Consider the following 18,972-nt stretch of genomic DNA (forward strand, 5'->3'; position numbering starts at 1 on the left):
ATGTCCATGTGTAGAGTCTTCTCTTGTGTTGTTGGACGAGGGTGTTTGTTATGATCAGTGCATTTTCTTAGCAAAACTCTATTAGCCTTTGCCTTGCTTCATTCTGTATTCCAAGGCCAAATTTGCCTGTTACTCCAGGTGTTTCTTGACTTCCTACTTTTGCATTCCAGTCCCCTATAATGAAAAGGACATCTTTTTTGGGTGTTAGTTCTAAAAGGTCTTGTAGGTCTTCATAGAACCGTTCAACTTCAGCTTCTTCAGCTTTACTGGTTGGGGCATAGACTTGGATTACTGTGATATTGAATGGTTTGCCTTGGAAACGAACAGAGATCATTCTGCTGTTTTTGAGATTGCATCCAAGTACTGTATTTCGGACTCTTTTGTTGACCATGATGGCTACTCCATTTCTTCTGAAGGATTCCTGCCTGCAGTAGTAGATATAATGGTCATCTGAGTTAAATTCACCCATTCCGGTCCGTTTTAGTTCACTGATTCCTAGAATGTCGGCATTAACTCTTGCCATCTCTTGTTTGATCACTTCCAATTTGCCTTGATTCATGGACCTGACATTCCAAGTTCCTATTCAATATTGCTCTTTACAGCATCGGACCTTGTTTCTACCACCAGTCACATCCACAACTGGGTATTGTTTTTGCTTTGGCTCCATCCCTTCATTCTTTCTGGAGTTATTTGTCCACTGATCTCCAGTAGCATATTGGGCACCTACTGACCTGGGGATTCCTCTTTCAGTATCCTATCAGTTTGGCCTATCATTTGGAGGACCAACCCCACGTCCAAGGAGCTGTGGCTGTGCAGGCACAGGAGGGCCTAGAGGAGCTATCCCACGTTGAAGGTCAGAAGGGGCGGCGGTGAGGAGATACCCCTCGTCCAAGGTAAGGAGCAGCGGCTGCACTTTGCTGGAGCAGCCGTGAAGAGATACCCCACACCCAACGTAAGAGAAATTCAAGACAGTAAGTGTTGCAAGAGGGCATCAGAGGGCAGACACACTGAAACCATACTCACAGAAAACTAGTCAATCTAATCACACTAGGACCACAGCCTTGTCTAACTCAATGAAACTAAGCCATGCCCGTGGGGCCACCCAAGATGGGCGGGTCATGGTGGAGAGATCTGACAGAATGTGGTCCACTGGAAAAGGGAATGGCAAACCACTTCAGTATTCTTGCCTTTAGAACCCCATGTACAGTATGAATTACCTGCAGAATACATTAAACTGTGTTGGAAGGGAATTTTTACATGTGTAATTTCTTACTTTCCATAGTCATATAACGTTAAGTAAGTCTTGATAATACATACAAATGAAATTGAGATACAAAAATATAAATAAGGACAATGTATACAAGATCATAATATTTATAGTTTTAAGTACATATACAACCAAAATAAAAGGGGTTATATGATTGTTTTTTTGCTCCCTAAAAAATAGAGCTATCAGTAAAATAAAGGACACCAGTTAAATTTAAATTTCAGATAAACAAGTAATATTTTAGTTAAGTATTTCCCAAATATTGCCCTGGACATACTTATATTAAAAAACTATCCCTTGTTTATCTGATATTTAAATCATATTCAGATTCTGTTTTTCACTTCTAAAACTGGGAACCCAATTGACAAAAATAAAAAAAGGAAATACTTCATATTCAAGTTGCTAAGGATATTTCATAAAGTTTGTTGTAAACTGAAGATTTTAAGTAACTTATTTGAATTATAGTCTTCTTTTCCTTACTAATTTGTTTCTCTTTAAATAGGTCACACTTGTGTTAATATGAAAATTGCTGTTTAAGAGGGAAAAAACTTCACAGACTTCTTATTTTCAAGATCTAATTCATCAAGGTCACTCTCACCTACAAAAACATTTTCAAGTAATTTAAACAGATGGGCAAAGGTGCCAACATTCAGAGATTTATCTTGACACAATTTATTACTTCTGATAAGCTTTTTCTGCGGTTCCTTTCTCCATGTGAGTTTAGTTAAGCCTGTGTCTTGAGGTTAAATGCCAGAGTTCTCTGACATTCTGATCCAGCCAAGGAAATTTTCTTCCTTTCTCCTATAAAAAGATTCTATTGGTGCAAGTTGAAGCCCGATTGAGATGTCTGCAATTAACTGCAGAACACAGGCAAAAAAGCTGCAACCTAGAATAAAAATGCCTCCTTGTATCCTAATCATTAATTTTCCACAGTGAAATCATTCAACAATTAAATTATCCTCTACATGCTCCATCTCAGATCATATTTTAGATTCTGGATTTCTTATTCAATATATGGGTAGAAAGTTGAAAGTTAAATTATTTACAAAACATTATTTTATATGCTAAACATAGGACCTTTTCTCTGTAATAGTGTCTTTGTGATTTGGCTGTTAAAAAAAATGCAGTTGTTTTCTATTGATGCACAGAATATAGCCTCCAGTTCTTTCCCATCCTTCTAATTAAATACTATCTGAATAAACTGGGATCTTAATTGTAATCAAATTATAGTATTAACATTCAAAGTAAAATTAAAGAGCATAATTTAATCACTGCTTGTTGTAAATTTGATCATCATTCCCAAAACTAAGAATCTAAGAGTGAATTATTTTAATGTTTTGATATAACCAAAATTTTAATGTTCTGGTGTAACCAAAATTGAAAACTCATAAAGTTTAAAAACTGATTTATTCATGGGCTTATTGGTCATAGCCAGCTAAAGCAAAGCACCTAGACTTTAATACCTTTGTTGACAGAAGTTAGAAGTATAAGTGGTATTTTTCTCTTTCAATCTAAGATGGAATTTAAGAATCTTACAATACAGAACAGTACTGAAGTAATCTTTATTATAAAGGATGCACATAAATTTTGCTAATGAAATTCTAAACATCACATCAGAGATCACTCTTTTTTTAATGGGAGGATTAATTACTTTACAATGTTGTGGTGTTCTCTGCCATATATCAATACAAATCACTCAGAATTTTAAATATATCCCCTTCCTGTTGAGCCTCCCTCTCCCCCATTCCACCCCTCTAGGTCATCACAGAGCACCAGGCTGGGGTCCCTGTATTACATAGCAGCTTCCCGCTAGTTACCTGTTTTACACAAGATAGTGTATATATGTCAATGCTGCTTTCTCAGTTCCCCCTAGCCTCTCCTTCCCCTGCTGTGCGCATTGGTCTGTCTTAACCACACCTCCTCTTTCTTCTAGATTCACTCTCCATCCAGTCCTAGCTAGAAGCATATACTAATACCTCTCCCTTGGAAGGAAAGCTATGACGAACCTAGACAGCATATTAAAAAGCAGAGACATCATTTTTATTATGGCAGTTAAAGAAATAAAATCTGGGGGTTAAGTTTGGTTTTAATAAGGGTCAGAAACTCAAGTTACAGAATTTATTTCAACAATTGTAAACATGTTGAAAAATTGAGGGAAATATGTACTTGTACATATGTATTTACAGATAGTAAATATGCATTTTGTAAGGCCTTCTCAGACAGCCATTTTGCTTTTTTGCATTTCTTTTCCATGGGGATGGTCCTGATCCCTGTCTCCTGTACAATGTCATGAACCTCCATCCATAGTTCATCAGGCACTCTATTAGATCTAGTCCCTTAAATCTATTTTTCACATCCACTGTATAATCATAAGGGATTTGATTTAGGTCATACATAAATGGTCTAGTGGTTTTCCCTACTTTCTTCAATTTAAGTCTGAATTTGGTAATAAGGAGTTCATGATCTGAGCCACAGTCAGCTCCTGGACTTGTTTTTGCTGACTCTATAGAGCTTATCCATCTTTGGCTGCCAAGAACGTAATCAATCTGATTTCGGTGTTGACCATCTGGTGATGTCCATGTGTAGAGTCTTCTCTTGTGTTGTTGGAAGAGGGTATTTGCTATGACCAGTGTGTTCTCTTGGCAAAACTCTATTAGCCTTTGCCCTGCTTCATTCCGTATTCCAAGGCCAAAAATTGCCTGTTACCCCAGGTATTTCTTGACTTTCTACTTTTGCATTCCAGGCCCCTATAATGAAAAGGACATCTTTTTGGGGTGTTAGTTCTAAAAGGTCTTGTAGGTCTTCATAGAACCGTTCAACTTCAGCTTCTTCAGTGTTGCTGGTTGGGGCATAGTCTTGGATTACTGTGATATTGAATGGTTTGCCTTGGAAACGAACAGAGATCATTCTGTTGTTTTTGAGACTGCATCTAAGTACTGCATTTCGGACTCTTTTGTTGTCCATGATGGCTACTCCATTTCTTCTAAGGGATTCCTGCCCATAGTAGTAGACATAATGGTCATCCGAGTTAAATTCACCCATTCCAGTCCGTTTTAGTTTGCTGATTCCTAGAATGTCAACATTCATTCTTGCCATCTCCTATTTGACCACTTCCAATTTGCCTTGATTCATGGACCTAACATTCCAGGTTCCTATTCAATATTGCTCTTTACAGCATTGGACCTTGCTTCTATCACCAGTCACATCCACAACTGGGTATTGTTTTTGCTTTGGCTCCATCCCTTCATTCTTTCTGGAGTTATTTGTCCACTGATCTCCAGTAGCATATTGGGCACCTACTGACCTGGGGAGTTCCTCTTTCAGTATCCTATCATTTTGCCTTTTCATACTGTTCATGGGGTTCTCAAGACAAGAATACTGAAGTGGTTTGCCATTCCCTTCTCCAGTGGACCACATTCTGTCAAACCTCTCCACCATGACCTGTCTGTCTTGGGTGGCCCCACATGGCATGGCTTAGTTTCATTGAGTTAGACAAGTCTGTGGTCCATGTGATCAGATTGGCCATGGAAAAGAAATGCAAAAAAGCAAAATGGCTGTTTGGGGAGGCCTTATAAATAGCTGTGAAAAGCAAAGGCGAAAAGGAACAATATAAGGATCTGAATGCAGAGTTCCAAAGAATAGCAAGAAGAGGTAAGAAAGCCTTTCTCAGCAATCAATGCAAAGAAATAGAGGAAAACAACAGAATGGGAAAGACTAGAGATCTCTTCAAGAAAATTAGAGATAGCAAGGGAACATTTCATGCAAAGATGGGCTCAATAAAGGACAGAAATGGTATAGACCTAACAGAAGCAGAAGATATTAAGAAGAGGTGGCAAAAATACACAGAAGAACTGTACAAAAAAGATCTTCATGACCCAGATAATCATGATGGTGTGATCACTGACCTAGAGCCAGACATCCTGGAATGTGAAGTCAAGTGGGCCTTAGAAAGCATCACTACAAACAAAGCTAGTGGAGGTGATAGAATTCCAGTTGAGCTATTTCAAATCCTGAAAGATAATGCTGTGAAAGTGCTGCACTCAATATGCCAGCAAATTGGGAAAACTCAGCAGTGGCCACAGGACTGGAAAAGGTCAGTTTTCATTCCAATCCCAAAGAAAGGCAATGCCAAACAATGCTCAAACTACCGCACAATTGCACTCATCTCAAATGCTAGTAAAGTAATGCTCAAAATTCTTCAAGCCAGGCTTCAGCAGTACGTGAATCATGAACTTCTAGATGTTCAAGCTGGTTTCAGAAAAGGCAGAGGAACCAGAGATCAAATTGCCAACATCCTCTGGATCATGGAAAAAGCAAGAGAGTTCCAGAAAAACATCTATTTCTGCTTTATTGACTATGCCAAAGCCTTTGACTGTGTGGATCACAATAAACTGTGGAAAATTCTGAAAGAGATGGGAATACCAGACCACCTGACCTGCCTCTTGAGAAACCTATATGCAGGTCAGGAAGCAACAGTTAGAACTGGACATGGAACAACAGACTGGTTCCAAATAGGAAAAGGAGTACGTCAAGGCTGTATACTGTCACCCTGCTTATTTAACTTCTATGCAGAGTACATCATGAGAAGCGCTGGGCTGGGAGAAGCACAAGCTGGAATCAAGATTGCTGGGAGAAATATCAGTAACCTCAGATATGCAGATGACACCACCCTTATGGCAGAAAGTGAAGAGGAACTCAAAAGCCTCTTGATGAAAGTGAAAGTGGAGAGTGAAAAAGTTGGCTAAAAGCTCAACATTCAGAAAACAAAGATCATGGCATCTGGTCCCATCACTTCATGGGAAATAGATGGGAAACAGTGGAAACAGTGTCAGACTTTATTTTTCTGGGCTCCAAAAATCACTGCAGATGGTGACTGCAGCCACGAAATTAAAAGACGCTTACTCCTTGGAAGGAAAGTTATGAACAACCTAGACAGCATATTAAAAAGTAGAGACATTACTTTGCCAACAAAAGTCCGTCTAGTCAAGGCTATGGTTTTTCCAGTGGTCATGTATGGATGCAAGAGCTGGACTGTGAAGAAAGCTGAGCACCGAAAAATTGATGCTTTTGAACTGTGGTGTTGGAGAAGACTCTTGAGAGTCCCTTGGACTGCAAGGAGATCCAACCAGTCCTTTCTAAAGGATATCAGTCCTGGGTGTTCATTGGAAGGAATGATGCTAAAGCTGAAACTCCAATACTTTGGCCACCTCATGCAAAGAACTGACTCACTGGAAAGGACTCTGATGCTGGGAGGGATTGGGGGCTGGAGGAGAAGGGGATGGCAGAGGATGAGATGGCTGGATGGCATCACTGCCTCGATGGACATGAGTTTGAGTGAACTCCGGGAGTTGGTGACAGACAGGGAGGCCTGGCGTGCTGCAATTCATGGGGTCGCAAAGAGTCGGACAAGACTGAGCAACTGAACTGAACTGAAATGCATTTTATGAGAAACTATTTTTCTTTGTATGTACGTATACATGCATATGGTCTTTACTGGTGGCTCAGAGGGTAAAACAATCTGCCTTCAATGCAGGAGACCCATGTTGGATTCCTGGGTCAGGAAGATCCCCTAGAGAAGGGAATTGCAACCCACTCCCGTATTCTTGTCTAGAGTATTCCATGTACAGAGGAGCCTGGTGGACTGCAGTTCATGGATCACAAAGAGTTGGACAGGACTGAGTATCACTCACTCTCATACTTGTATATATATACTGTATACATACAGAGAATACAGGAGATATACAGAATGCATACAGATATGCAGGAGAAACACAGCTTCTCATTAAACTTGTCTTTCCATATATATCTTTCTACTTCTATCTCTAAATCCAATGAATTCTTGGCATTTCCACAAATTTATCTAAACAATTCTATATAATTCTTTTTAAAAATATATTTTAATGGTAATATTTTTCAGGGTAGAAAATCTGGAAAGTACAGAAACAAATACATAATAAACATGGTTCAGACTGACACAAGGTGATGCTGAAAGACTCAGGTGAGCAGAAGGTGGGCAGAAAGACACGTATCTGAAGCTCAAAAATGTGTGATCTTTTTAAAGTTATTTTGATTTTACTATATAGGATGAAAGACATATGTGCTAATCTGGACTAGGGAGTTAAGAGAAATGGTGATGAGGAACATTCATGATGGGCTCTATAGCCTTTCCTCAAGTTTCATCTGATGACTCTTGGCAAATCCTCTTGCAACACTAACTCAAGGAATTGTCAGTATATTACCTTCACTAGATAAAAGAGAATTAGGTCAAGTTCTGTACGTTAGAACAAGCTTTTTGTTTTTACTTTTCTTCACTGAGATTAATGATCACTGGTACTGATGAGGTAAGGGGCTTCCTAGGTGGCTCAGCGGTAAAGAATCTGCCTGCCAATGCTGGAGACTCATGAGACTTGGTTCTGATCTCTGGGTCAGGAAGATCCCAGGGAGTAGGAAACGGCAAGCAGCTCAGGTATTTTTGCCTAGAGAATTCCAAGGGCAGAGGGGCCTGGCAGGCTACGGTCCATGGGGCCGCAGCATCAGACATGACCGAGCACTGATGAGATGAAGCTGCCCAGAGTACTAGGAGGAGTGCAGCAGAGATGAGGAGGAATGCCTGGGTAACTGGAAGCTATGTCTGGTGTCATGAGACTTCTGCTCTTTTCTTGCTGTGCATGCTTCACCATTTCCTGTCTTTTATCTTTCAAAGTCAAGTGAAGGTGCTGCTGCTGCTGCTGCTGCTAAGTCACTTCAGTCGTGTCTGACTGTGTGCGACCCCAGAGATGGCAGCCCACCAGGCTCCGCCCTCCCTGGGATTCTCCAGGCAAGAACACTGGAGTGGGTTGCCATTTCCTTCTCCAATGTGTGAAAGTGAAAAGTGAAAGTGAAGTGAAGGTGCTAGGTGAAGCTTATTATGCCTCATTAGTTTAATTATGGAAAAATGCAAAAGACTGGCATGTAGTAGTTCTCCCAATGATTTTAGCATTGTTCTATATGGCAACCCACCCCAGTACTCTTGCCTGGAGAATCCCATGGACAGAAGAGCCTGGCTGGCTACAGCCCATGGGGTCACAAAGAGTCGGACACAACTGTGTGACTTCACTTTCACTTTATAAGAAGTGGATAAACTAAGAATACAGGTAGCCTGTCTAGCCTGTGGGAAAACTGAAAGGTCAGAAAATAAAGCATTTTTTTGGTTAGTTTTTTGAGTATGTAACTTGAAACCTTAAATGTTGGCATAAAACAATAATAACAACCAAATTTTCTTCTAAAATTGATACTGTCAGAGAGAACAAAGTCTCAGCCTTAGCAGGATATTAGATAGGGGTCCCAAGTAGCAAAAAACGAGATTAAAGTATTGCCTTCCCAGCAAGTACTACATTTTTAAAGTGTATCTAGTTAATGGCCATTAAGCAAATGAAGCAGATGATAGATGTAATGGCCTGCCAATTACAGATTAGATTGTTTAGGTTTATTGACAATGTTTAGACCGCATCCCTGTTTGCACGTACTTTAAAATGACAAGACCCAACTAAAGTAAAAGGCTAATACTTTTTTGAAGAGACTGTATCACCAAAAGTAACCATGCCAGGCTAGAAGCTGCTGTGATTTTTTAATGTTCAGGCATTTCTTAAAGATGACTTGAGTTTGGGACAGGATAAGTTGAAGACTCGTTTACATCACAAGCATACATGTCCCATAAGACGTATGTTTGCTACTTTTACACAAGTTCAAATTTGCTTAGAGATAGATGCTTGTAATGTCAAATAGATGAGTATTAAAGTATATATAATGTATATATTTCAGTAAAGAGTCTGTACTTTGGAAGGAGTGGTAATGGCAGAACAGAAAACTGTAAAACAAAAACTTAACAGTCAAGTAGAGGAGGCTATGAAGCTAAAAAAGCATGGAAACGCTGAAGACATAAGAAGAACTGAGTTCATACTCCATCAAAAGACATACAAAGGCATGCTTTCATTTTGTGTAAAAAGTTATTAAATTTGTTAGGGAAGGGGTACCAAGGATCTGGTATAAGATTGTTTTATGTTGATATTATTTTCATAGTGAAGTTTTAGCATTTTATTTTAACATGTGTGTTAAAATCTTTCCCTGATGCTGGGGAAGATTGAGGGCAGGAGGAGAAGAGGATGAGAGGTTGGATAGCATCACTGATACAATGTCTGTTAGTTTAAGCAAACTCTGGGAGATGGTGAAGGACAGGGAAGCCTGGTGTGCTGCAGTTCATGAGGTCGCAGAGTTGGACATAACTTAGTGACTGAACAACAAAGTATGTATTACTTTTCCCATGAGAAATAAATTATTTATAAAAATAAAACAAGTGGAAGAATTGCTCTAGAATAGGAAGAATATTCATGGTTATACATAGGAAGGAAGAGAAGAGAACTGTGGGTGTGGACAATTTTCTGGAATAAGAATGCCAGAAATTTGAGGATGTTTGTGCTGGAAATCTCACTTTTTATTTCAACTAATTACTAAGGAAATTAAAGGATTATATGTTACAGATGTAGCTTTAGGGGAGTGGAGGTGATGTATACTACTACAGAAAGAGTGCTAAAATGGATAAAAATGGATAAATGGATAAAAATAGATAATATGGATAATGGCAATTGAGTGCTGTGGAGTGCTTAGCCAACAGGAACACAATGAGGTGAATTACCACCAATCTAAGTATGTGTGCGTGCTAACTCACTTCAGTCATGTCCAACTCTTTGCAACCCTATGAATTGTAGCCTGCCAGGCTCCTCTGTCCATGGGATTCTCCAGACAAGAATATTGGAGTGGGTTGCAATGCCCCTTTCCAGGGGATCTTCCCGACCCAGGGATTGAACCCATGTCTCTTATGTCTCCTGAAATGGCAGGCAGGTTGTTTACCACTAGCTCCACCTGGGAAGCCCAGTCTAAGTAAGCCTGCTTTTAAAGAGACTTCTATTTCTTTACATTGTTACAAAAAGTTAAATAGAAATGTAGCTATTTTTTCTAACTCATTTTCCTCTCTCTTTACTTAACATGGAACACTAACGCAGGGTGACTTTACAACTGGAGTATTATAAATATACATTATATTTCTGGTGAATTCATCACAAATGGATGCGTGGTGATATATGCTTTTTCCTCTTCAATCAAAGTATTTCTGCTAGTGGGCATTGCTGTGAAAAGAATAGATTACTAAAAATAAATGAAATTCTCTTTCTCTTTTTCTCCACACACACATGTGCACACACACAGTTTGCATATATCTTTGATGATTGTAAGACAGATAGACAGAAACCCGTCTACTGGGAGCAAAATGTGCTATTACATTTTAAATAGGCTGCCGTTATTTATACTACTGCCATTCATTGCTGTAACTGAATTTGTCTACTGTACTTCATTAGTGGCTTAATAGTACTCAGTGCTTTCCTGAACCTAAAGTGCTATGATGATTCAAGGTTCTTGCAACATTACTGCTCTTGCTATATTTAGTGATTATAAATTTACTATATGAGGCTATTTATTTTTTCATAGCTCCTCTTCAATTAAAGTAATGTGCACTAGGTGAGGAGTGCTTTGGGAGCAGGGAAATGATGTGGTTAGAGCTGTACTTTGGGAACATGAATCAGGATTCATAGAGTACGGAATGGCATCTACATGACTTGGCAATGAATTGGCTGCTGAGCAGGGTAGGGTGGGAGGTGGTGAAGCAAGAAGTCTTCTAATGTGGCTCCAAGATTTTTAGATTTTGACCCTTTCGGGTGTCTTCAAATGTCTCTCCAAGGCCTTGAGTTGTATATACTGTGAATATTAATTTGTACTGAGCACAAAAGGAAGCACAGGAATATCAGGTTTAGAGAAGATACTCAATGTGTTTTGAAAATATTCAACTTTTGAGTTTGTGGAGATAGAGTATTAGATAGTTTGGATCTGAGGTCAAGAGCGAGGCTGGGGGATACACAGGAGTTGCTTCCTTGAACTTCATAATTTTATGGTATTGATACATATTTTCAACAGATTTTAATATAATATGTTGCATGGATGCATAAATAGGAAATAGACAATAAAAGAAAAACCATAAAACATGAGATGGAAACATTTGTGTCAGACCACGAAGACTTAGAGAAAATGAAATCAAAGGATGGCACGTTTCAATGCCCACTAATCAACAGCAGGTTATTCTCCTTTTGGAGGACAGGTACTACTTATCTTTCAAAATAAGCATTTTTAATATCTGGGAACTTTCTATCAGGGTTCACTCTTTACTCTCTTGCTTCTACCCTATAGTTTTCCTAGTTCTCCCCTACTGCTTAGGGACAATGAATATCTCTCCTCTATGAACTCTGAATAATGACTTTTGTGTTTGACAATGACTCTCCTTGGCCTGTTACAATAATCTCTCTTGATGGATTTTCCCAACACCTATCAATAATTTGGTGGAAGTACAGACTTCTGCCCACTCCGTGGAGCACTATTTCCTACTATCTTGATCCCTTGTTCGGTAGCCTTGGACAAGTTCCTGCTTCTCAGCCGGATGAGACTGCACCACACTTGAGTGAGCTTCTGCCCCCTGTACCAGCAGAGGGAAAGACCTCCAAGGCAGAGAACTCGGCAAATGTGTAGCTCACCTCCTATTTTTTCTTTCTCTCATAGATTATGACCCTGCTTTGCCTGTTTTCTAGTGCTCAAAAAGTGAGATGCTTTATATGTTTTGTCCAGTTTATAGCTGTACATGGTGGGAAGGAAATTCCTTTAGTTTAGATATGCCATCATCACTGGACACAACACTCCCTAAGGCTACACAATTTCAACAAATAAATGTTTCTTAAAATATCTCAATTCATTTGTGTGTGGTTGTCCTCCAGCCCACCTGTGGATTCAGCGGTTCACTCGGAGGCTCATGATCTAGCCATCTCATGGTTACGGTTTATTGACATCCCAGCAAGAGAATACAAAACGGAATCAGCACAGGGAAAAGGCATGCAGGGCAAAGTTCGCAGGAAATGAGACACAAGCATCTGAGAGTCCTCTCCCAGTGGTGTCACCAAGGATCACTTAGTTTCTCCAGCAGTGAGCTGTAACAACAGGAGTGAAATACTGTCTACCGAGGAGGCTCCTTAGAAACTCAGTGCTTGGGTATTTTGGATTCAGTGCCCTAGGCCTAACCTGTATCAAAGTTCCAGATTCCCACAAAGAAAGCAGGTGTTCAGTATAAACCATGTTGTTTGCACAAACTCGTTGGGTTCAGTGAGCCACCATATCATTTAGCGAACGGTGGGAACCTTGCTCAACTAGTAGTTCCTAGATGTCAGCCAAGGGTAAACTTTGCAAGTTATCTAAGAATAGCAGTCTTAGACTTACTATGATAAATCTTTTCTGCAAAATTTGATATCTCTTATTCACCAATGACATATAGAACTTAACATCATCTACTTATTTTACGAACAGTGTCCTTCTATCTTGTTTTTCTGCCTGATATTTCTGCTTATGTTTTTTAAGAACAAAATAAACCACTTATTTGTTTTTTAAGTATTAGTAAACTGTACTGATGTAACTGACTATACATATAGATGGATATATAGTCCATTGTCTCCAGATTTCATACTACTCACTAGTATGTGAGTAAGTAGTATGACACCTACTCACTAAAGTTTATTTGTAGCCCCCAAATCCATACCGTTGGCTTTCATGATTATTTGTAGTTATGCACTTAGTGGTGAGACATTTGAATCCACCAAGATAGATATTTGTAGCTGAGGTCACAAGGCCTTCTTGCCTTCTCGCTTCAGCTCCTCTGCAAGGATGACAGGAGGATTAAGCATTACAGGCAGTGCAGTGGAGGGCAGGAAGATCTGGCTCGGAGTAGGCTGGATGGGGTTTAAGTCCCCACTCTGGCACCTGTTGGTGGCAGTGGCCTCAGGCAAGTCACTTAAAGCTTTTGAACTTTGTTTTCTTTTTTGTAAAATAAAGAAAATAAAATTTACCAGAATGAGTGATTTAAGATTATAATCTCTGTGAGAGATATGTGTGTTTCCCTGAGGAGCACCGGTTCACTATTCATGAACTGAGTGTTCCCAGTGACTTTCTCGGAGAAGGCGATGGCACCCTACTCCAGTACTCTTGCCTGGAGAATCCCATGGATGGAGGAGCCTGGTAGGCTGCAGTCCACGGGGTCGCTAAGAGTCGGACATGACTGAACGACTTCACTTTCACCTTTCACTTTCATGCCTTGGAGAAGGAAATGGCAACCTACTCCAGTGTTCTTGCCTGGAGAATCCCAGGGATGGGGGATCCTGGTGGGCTGCCGTCTATGGGGTTGCACAGAGTCGGACATGACTGAAGCGACTTAGCAGCAGCAGCAGCAGCAGCAGCAGTGACTTTCTAGAACACAACTCTCATGTGAGAGTCAACTATATATTTTTATCTCATTCTTTCATCCTGGGTTGGATTTTTTTCTTGTTGAAGCTCAGGCTTTACAGATTTTATTGTGTGTCTGATATTGGCAAGTTATCTTTACCTTTTTCAACATAAAGTCATTTAATTTTCTGTCCTTCAAGAGTAATAGTAGGGTATTACATTTTAGGTATAGGTTGACAATTTGCACACATTATTCCATTTTCTCCTGGCCTGACTGAGCTGATAAGGAAACTGCTGTAGGTATAATTATTATTCCTTTGTAAGTCATCAGCTCTTTACCTCAGGTGGCTTTTAAGATTCTCTTTATCCTTGAGATTTTGCAATCATGCTATAATGTTTCTATGCACTGGTTTATTTTTTTATTACTTCTGGTTAGCTCTCAGAGAGTCCTTCTGGATAGAATACTAATGAGTTTTTATTCCTGCAAAATTCTTTATCTTTACCTCTCAAAATATTGATTCCTCACTAATTCCTCTTTTTTCTTCTAAATCTCTCTTTACGCTAAATCTCTTAACTGATTCTTCATATTTTAAATGATGTTTGCACGTCTGCATGTGTTCCTGGTTTTCCAATATATTGATTCTTTTAAAGTTTGCAATGTAGAGTTTATTCATTTTTTGAATTAAAATGTTAGTGACTATCTTCTTCTTTCCAGTACTTTGATTAATGAATCTCATACAGACTCATTTCTTTTTGTTCTATTTCAGAATTTCTTGCCTACTTTCATGGGCATTATTTCTTCAATTATTCTTACTTACATGAAATGTAAGCTCCATGAAGGTAATGATTTTGGGTGTCTTGTTTTATCTGCTCTATTCCCAGCACCTAGAACAGTGTCTGCCTCTGAATAGGATTTCAGATATTGGTCGATATCATTTAGAATTCTAAAATATTTGAAGTACTTTTCCCAAACCATTCTGAGTTTTTAACGTCACCTGAAACAAATTCACTTCCAAATTGTTGACTTTTTTTCTTATTGTTATTTTTCTTATGTGTTTTGTAGTTTTGATTTGCAGATTTTTCTTAAAATGTTCACGTACTCCTTCTCTGTCCCTCTTGGCAATTGAGGTTTGAACTGTCTAACTTCTGTTGCCACTTTGGCTGTATGCTGTCTAATGACACTGGTGGTATCTTCAAGAGAGTCTCTAAGACAAAAGGTGTCTTGGTTCAATTTCTGGGCAAGTGGTCACAGTTAAGTCCTCTCAACATAAGAATAGTTTCATATAAGCCAAACTAGTGGTCAACAGGTTCCCTCCCCCTCACCCAACCCCAGCACCTGCTCAAAAGTTGGACAAGTGATAGGCAAAGTTTGAGTAGGAAGTTTGGCTCGGACATGGTTTTTTAAAAATTTAAGTATAGGTGATTACAATGTTGTATTAATTTCTTCTGTGCAACAGAGTGACTTAGTTATACATGTAGATATACATCTTTTTTCATATTCTTTTCCATTATGGTTTATTACAGGACATTGAATATATTTCCTTGTGCTATACAATAGGACCTTGTTGTCCATCCATTCTAAATGGAATAATTTTCATCTACTAGTCCCAAACTCCCAGTCCGCCGCTCCTTCATCTTTCCTCCCCCTTACCAACCACAAATCTGTTCTCTATGTCTATGAGTCTGTTTCTGCTTCATAGATAGGTTCATTTGTGTTGTATTTTAATGTCCACATATAAATGATATCATATGATATTTGTCTTTTTCTGGCTTACTTCACTTAGGATGACAGTCTCTAGTTGGATGGTCACTGACTCCTTCGCCTGCCTTGGCATGAGGGGTCTTAGCTCCCTGACCAGGGATTGAACCTGGACTCCTTGCAGTGGAAGTGTGGAGTCCTAATCACTGGACTGCCAGAGAAGTCCTGGTCCCTGACTCTTAAAGAGCACTTTTAGTTCCAATTATCAATATAATTTAATTTCCATGTGCTTCTGTTGGTTTCTGGACCCCAAGAACTTTCCCACTTCTGGTCCTAGAACTCATGTATTTCTGCCTTGTTCCATTTCCTAAGGAATATCTAGTGTTGTTTGTGAGACCAGAAATATTGAAAAATGTTTTTCTCTTCTTATAGTCTGTTGATTTTAACCTAGAAGTTTCCTCAAGGCAAATAAATCATGGATTTTACCCTTGTCCTATACTTTCATTTGCTTTTACAGCTCACACTTTAGTTCGGCTTTACACCACACAGCTCACGATGTTGTCCGTAATGGCCCCCTCCATTGCCTTTTCTCCTGTTCTGTCTTCAGTGTACTCTGCCGCTCACTGAAAGCACACAGCTCGAGGACTGGTACAGCCCCAGGCCACTGGCTCTCAGTCCTCACCTCACCTTGACTTTCTAGTTAACATCTGTTTGGCTCAGGAAGTACACTCAGACATCGTCTGTATTTATACTTACTCCCTAGGTGACCTCCTGCAGTTCCATGTCTTCAAATGCTATCCATATAATCATAATGCAATTATTTATAGTTTGAGGCCAAACTTTCTTCTTCATTTGGAACTTCACATCCCTTATTTGATTTTTGTTAGGTATTTTAACCCTAATATAGCTAAATGAGGCTAGTGATTCCTTTTTCAGACACTGTTAAATTTACTCCTTTCCCTGTGTCTATCATCCCAGTAAATAGGAGGACACATATATTCAGTTGGATTAAGCCAAAAATACCTTGTAATCTATTGACTTCTCTCTTTTTCTCAGAAACCATATCTAGTTCATCAGAAAATTCTGTTGGCTTTATCTTTAAAAACATATTCACAACCTGACCATTTATTACAATCCCCATGGCTCAGTGATGTTTAATCCTCCATAATCTCCTATCTGGATAGCTACTTAACTCATTTTCAGTTTTTCCTTTTTGATCCCTAGATCCTATTCTCCACACAACTGCCAGAATGTTCCTTCTAAAATGGAAGACAGATTACTTTATTCCATTGCTCATAACCCTCCAATTGCTTCTTATCACACTTACACAAAAATCCAAAGTCCTAAAGTCTGTATGATTAGGACCTGTCTGCCCTTCTAAGCTCTATAGGATTTGGTCTTGGCAACTTAACTATTTATTTGCTGTTATTTCATAGGATTCCTGCTCACTCACTGACTTCTGGACACACTGATCTAATTTTTCCTCCAATAATACACCAAGTTTTGTCTTTTCTCTCCTTGCATTAGTAATGCATGTTAGCTTCTATTTGGTGAACAGGGTAACGAGCCACCATATTGCACTGGGTCTATATGTGATTTTTTCCTAGCCAAAGGGAGTCAAAATATTACTTCAGCAGGAGAGACAGCTTTGCTTTGCTCAGTTGCTGCACTGGGGGTAAGAATCTACTCTAAGAAAGAACAAAGCTCCTTTCCCAGCATTCTTCAACCAACCAGGTATATGCCCAGCCTCATGCAGCTCTCAGCTATGTGGGTTGGACTGTCTCTCAAGCCAATTGAATGGCTGACTCATGCCCCTAGAACCTTATTGTCTTCTGCAGTCTCTTAGCTCTTGACAGTCATATTATGATATTAGGCATTGCCAACTGATTTCCAATCTGTAGCTTTTGTGCACTTTAAATATTCACTATGGTTGTCTCCACTCAAACTTAGCTACCTGTGTGGGTAACCCAGTTTGTGGTACCAATGACATATATTCTCTGGTTTCACAGCTGTAAAGATATTGCAGGATCTGCTCTTAATCTTAATTGCCCTTTGAAAGTGAAAGTTGCTCAGTTGTGTCCAACTCTGTGACCCTGTGGACTGCAGCCTGCCAGGCTCCTCATGGAATTCTCCAGGCCAGAATACTGGAGTAGGCAGCCATTCCCTTCTCCAGGGGATCTTCCCAACCTAGGGATCAAATCCAGGTCTCTCACACTACAGGCAATTCTTTACCATCTGAGCCACCAGGGAAGCCCAAGATGTGCTGTGCTTAGTCATGTCCTACTCTCTGTGACCCCATGGACTGTAGGCTGCCAGGCTCCTCTGTCCACGGGGATTCTCCAGGCAAGAATCCTGGAGTGGGTTGCCATGCCTTCCTCCAGGGGATCTTCTCAACCTAGGGACTGAACCCAGGTCTCCTACATTGAATGTAGATTCTTTACTATCTGAGCCACCAGGGAAGACTAAGAATACTGGAGTGGGTTGCCATGCCCTCTTCCAGGGGATCTTCCCAACCAGTGATTGAACCCATGTCTCCCACATTGCTGGTGGATTCTTTACTGTCTGAGCCACCAGGGAAGCCCAAAATTATTATTTTTCTAGAGTTTCCATGAAGTGAAGTGTTAGTCACTCAGTCATGTCCAACTCTTTGCAACCCCATGGAGCCTGCCAGGCTCCTCTGTCAATGGAATTTTCTAAGCAAGAATACTGGAGTGGATTGCCATTCCCTTCTCCAGGGTATATTCCTGACCCAGGGATTGAACCCAGGTCTCTTGCATTGCAGGCAGATTCTTTACCATTTGAGCCACAAAGGCTCCAATTTCCCTTTAAGCCCATATTTTTTGTAGAAAGCAGTTCTGTCCTCTACTATTAGTATAAATACAGTAAAAATATAGCAGAAACTCCTCATTCTCCTGTCTCTGAGACTTGACATATGTGGTTCCCTCAGTCAGTGACACTCTTCCAAATATTACTCATGATTTATTTTCATAGTTCATTCAGCTTCTCTTCAAATGACATCTTCCCCAAGAGGCCTTTTCATATAACATGTCTCAGTAATACCCACCCTCATTACTCTAGCCTCTTAACTTTTCTTAACTGTCTTTTGGCTCCTGACATTATATGTATTCATTTGTGTATAGAGTTATTGAATGTCTCTTGCAATAAGAATGTAAGTTCCATCAAGGTAGGACCTTTGTGTGTTTTGTTCACTGCAATAAAAATATTTGGCAAATAGCTAAGTGCTCAGTAAGCATTTGTTGAATTAACGAATAAATGACTGAATGTGTGGACAGTTTCCTCTTATAATAAACACTTTTTTCTATAAATAGCTTTTGATAACAGGCTACCTTGGGAAAATAATTTCTCATTTTCAACTGCATATTAAATAAAATAACTTATTTTAAACCTTAGAGTTAAAGTAATTTCATGAGCTAATACATTAAGCCATAAACCAATGCTAATAACTTAAATGTAATTGCTAAAATTCTTTTAACTAAAAAGAATTGCCCGAGGATGCTTAATGTTGTCGTTAATAAATTCAAGAGAGTGGCATGGTAGGAATGCCAGATCTTTAAATTAGAACAATTAAGTCTAACTGACTTTAGTAATACCCATACATTTGTTCAGTTACACTTTTTATTTTTCAATGAGATATCTGAAGGAT

This window comes from Bos indicus x Bos taurus, chromosome 24 (assembly GCF_003369695.1).
Source record: "Bos indicus x Bos taurus breed Angus x Brahman F1 hybrid chromosome 24, Bos_hybrid_MaternalHap_v2.0, whole genome shotgun sequence".
Taxonomy (NCBI): Eukaryota; Metazoa; Chordata; class Mammalia; order Artiodactyla; family Bovidae; genus Bos; species Bos indicus x Bos taurus.